The sequence below is a fragment of the Lontra canadensis genome, unplaced genomic scaffold, assembly GCF_010015895.1.
Source record: "Lontra canadensis isolate GAN:19392208 unplaced genomic scaffold, GSC_riverotter_1.0 scaffold2, whole genome shotgun sequence".
Classification (NCBI taxonomy): Eukaryota; Metazoa; Chordata; class Mammalia; order Carnivora; family Mustelidae; genus Lontra; species Lontra canadensis.
Genome location: NW_022630996.1, coordinates 65,250,335 through 65,254,328, shown reverse-complemented (window position 1 = coordinate 65,254,328; position 3,994 = coordinate 65,250,335). Strand labels below are relative to the sequence as shown.

At 38.4% G+C, this 3,994-nt stretch overlaps 1 pseudogene; it reads left to right on the top strand.

The window, feature by feature from the left end:
• Positions 1 to 3,654: 3,654 nt before the first annotated feature.
• On the top strand, positions 3,655 to 3,994 carry LOC116878343 (annotated as a pseudogene).

Here is a 3,994-nt window from a genome sequence, read left to right as displayed (position 1 = left end):
AAAAAATAACAAAAATAAGGTTTTTTAAGAAGGTAGATTTACTTGACTTTATAAAAACAAATTGTTATATATGTGAAAGATGCCCTACCAAAATCAGTGAAGAAATAACAAGTAATCTATGAAGATACACTTGAACTTGCAGGTAATTAGAGAAAGACAAATTAGAGTAGCCATATTATGAGTTTCTATATAAATTAGATTCACAATTTTCTTTACTGAAGCCTACTTCGGTGGTGCTGTCAGGAGAAGTCACAACTAGCAGATATGTGAGTCATTAAGAGTGTTTTTAAGAAACAATCTACCATTATCAGTTAAATTTAAATTCATATAGCCTCAGACCCAGAAATCCCCTGCAAGGATATCAATCACATAGAAATAAAGGGCCAGTGCATAAGAATATCAGTATAAGGATGTTTATTGTAGCATTGTTTGAAGAGGTAAAAACTGTCATCCTAAAGGGTTTTTTAAGGGCACCACTGATGAAAACAGCTATTTCAATAGGTTAAACCACAAAAACTGAACCAACACACTCCTTTCCATGTAAACACCATAGTTGACTTATCAAGAAAGCTAGTATTTTCCTTCCCCTTCCTTTTTTACGCCCTGTCTCTTGGTTTCAATCATTCACTTTGAAATCTCAGAATTCCATATCAGCAAAAATCACCGGAACCCACAGAAACAGTCACATGTCCAGAGCTTTTCATCAGAAAGAAATTATTCTATTTATGTTTTCTACGCTCACCACTGTTTTGCTTTAGATCACACCTCCTTCTAATAAGATACTGCTTTGAGATTCCAAAGAACTGAGTAATGATTATACAACTAAAAAACAGCAGTATCTACTGTAATCCTCCTCACATGTAACAATAACCATCTTTCTCTAGAAAGGCGTACACCAAATTCTCAACAGAAGAATAACTCTACTTGCTTGATGAAATTACCATTCATTTTTACTTTCTTCTTTCTATTCTATAATTCCCACATTTCACTCAATAAACATTACTTTTGTCATCAGAAGCCACAGTAAATATAATGTTTTAACTTAGCATTATCGCAGTTCCAATTTTTGTCTTCACCCCTATTGATAAGTGTATTTGAGAATGGGAGGGAAGGAATAATCTTTTCTAAAAGATACTTCTTTGAATAGTGAAATGAAAAATCTCATTAACAACATATAAAAACAAACAAATAAAATGGCACAGTGACTCTATGTCTGGGCCCACAAATAAAATTTTCGATGTAGTTTTAAAGGAAATGGTCCTTCTATTTTAACAGCCTCTAAAACTTGAGAAACTATTCAAAGAACTACTCTCCACTTCCTTTTGTCCAGTAGTCATGTATACAAAAGATAGATGGTAATACACCTACATAAGTAAAAAATTTTTTTCTCTAAGGAAGACTCAGAAAGCATAACTCTATGGAAAATATATTAGCCCATAAAATCAAGTTACTGCTTTTCATATTGGGGATCTTACTGAGAAATAAGTCTCTATAAGGTTATATCATAAGCAAAGATAATAGAAAGCATCTTGAAGAGGTCAGATACGAAAGAAATCATAATTCTCTCCTAACAGGGAAAAATCACATTATATGTAACCTTTGTAGGAAGAGGTATACTGAATGCACCATGAGCTTGAGGAGTTTATGCCAAGGAGAGCTAAGTCTCCATGTGAGTTGTCCTTTTGATTTAAAGTTATAATACCTCGCCCTCCCCCAATTCCATATGGTGTTATTTCAGCAACTCATAGCTCTAAAGGGAACCCATATAATACAGACAAAAATCTATCTCTCTCATGCTTGCAAATATCCAGAACATAAAGCAGTGTGAGCAGTAGTAAAACAACACCAGAACCAAAGTCAGGAGTTCTGGATCTTAGGCCAGGAGCTGCTGCCAGCTGACGTTGAGTGAGTCCCAGAATTCACTTTTCTTTCATGCATCCCGGTTAAATTAGATGATTTCTAAGTGTCCTGCCAGAAAGTCTATGACTTTGGGGCTGGCTGTTACCGGGACTGAGGAACTAACAGCTTCTATAGCCTGCAGAGGCCACCAAGGGCCCCCATTCTCAACCCACCATTCCTTCGTGTATCTGGCCTTCCTTCCTTCCTTCACTCGGCCCTTTCCTTCCTCCTTCTGACAGTTCCCTGCCTTCATTCAACACCACCACCCATTATTCTCCAACAATAATGGCAAAATTCATGGCACCCTTTCTATGGGTCATACAGTTTACATTCATTTCCTCATTGAACCCTGACACCTACCTTATGAAATAGGGTAAATTATTTTCTCATCTTATAGGCAATGAACCTGAGTTAGAAAGATAGTTTTTCCTTTACTCTACCTCTGATCACTACATTCCAGTATATACAATAAAGGGGTCATTAAACACCTGATATGAAGTCCTTGGCCATGGTGACCAGAATAAAAGGATCACATGGGTGATCTCACAATGTCTCAGTTCATGGCTACTATTCATCGATTCTTTGGCAAATCCTTTGAGTAACGCCTGAGGTTTACGTGGGGCTGTTAAAGCTTTGGGGAAAGGAGTGATTTCTTCCATCCTACAGTAGCCTGTGCTAGGAGTTGTACTTACACTGTAGCAGAAGAGTGGGTGCGAGGTGTCTACTTTGACCAAGGACAAAATCACCACAACTCAAAGAAACTAAAATTCAACAGGTAGGAACCAGAGACAAACACTTTGGTCACGGAGACTTTCTTCCCTATTTAATCAATTGACTATAAACTCTCCCATTTCTCTATGCATATATATCACTAAGATGTTGTGAAAGTAAAGGAACTATCAGAAGCATCGCATTGTGTTTCTAAAGAATAAAAAGGCTTTGTACACTTGAGGAGATTATTTTTCTTTGAGCATCAATTTCTTGATTTGTAAAATGAAAGAAGTACCTATTTTCAAGGGGTTTGTACAGATTAAGCAAGATAACTTACATCATCTCACAGCTGTTAGAATGGCTATTACAAAAAAGACAAGAAACAACAAGTGTTGGCAAGGATGTCCTGGAGCAAAGGGAACTCGTAAGCACTGTTGGTGGGAATGTCAATTGGTGCAACCACTAGGGCAAAGAGTATGGCAGTCCCTCAAAAAATTACAGGTAGGGGTGCCTGGGTGGCTCAGTGGGTTAAAGCCTCTGCCTTTAGCTCGGGTCATGATTCCAGGGTCCTGGGATCAAGCCCCACATTGGGCTCTCTGCTCAGCAGGGAGCATGCTTCCTCCTCTCTCTCCACCTGCCTCTCTGCCTACTTGTGATCTCTGTCAAATAAATAAATAAAATCTTTTAAAAAAATTACAGGTAGAACTACCATATGAACCAGCAATTCCACTCCGGGATATGCATCTGAAGAAAACAACGCCCCTCATTCAAAAAAAATATGCTCCCCCATATTTATTTCAGCATTATTTACAATGGTCAAGACAGGAGAACAACCTAAGTGGCCATTAAAGGATGACTGAATAAAGAAAGTGCAGAGTGTATGTGTGTGTGTGTGTGTGTGTGTGTGTGTGTGTGTGTGTATACAATGAAATATTATTCAGTAATATAAAGGAATGAAATCTTGGTGGGCTCTCTTTCCTGTCTCACTCTGGCCATCTTGGTGGCTGCTCTTGGCTGGGGCTGCCCTACACCTAAGGCAGGAAGATGGGGACCATAAAGAAGGTGAAAAAGTCACTGGGGTTGATCAACTCTAGGCTCCAACTGATTATGAAAAGTGGAAAGTACTCACTGGGATACAAGCAGACTCTGAAAATGATTAGAAATGACAAGCTCAAGTGGTCATCCTCACCAACAACAGCCCAGCCTTAAGGAAATCTGAAATAGAATAATATGCCCTGTTGGCCAAAACTGGTGTCCATCACCACAGTGGCAATAATATTGAACTGGACACAGCATGTGGGAAATAACATGCACTCTGGCTTTCATTAAGCCAGATGATTCTGATATCATTAGAAGCATGCCAGAACAGGCTGGTGAAAAGTAA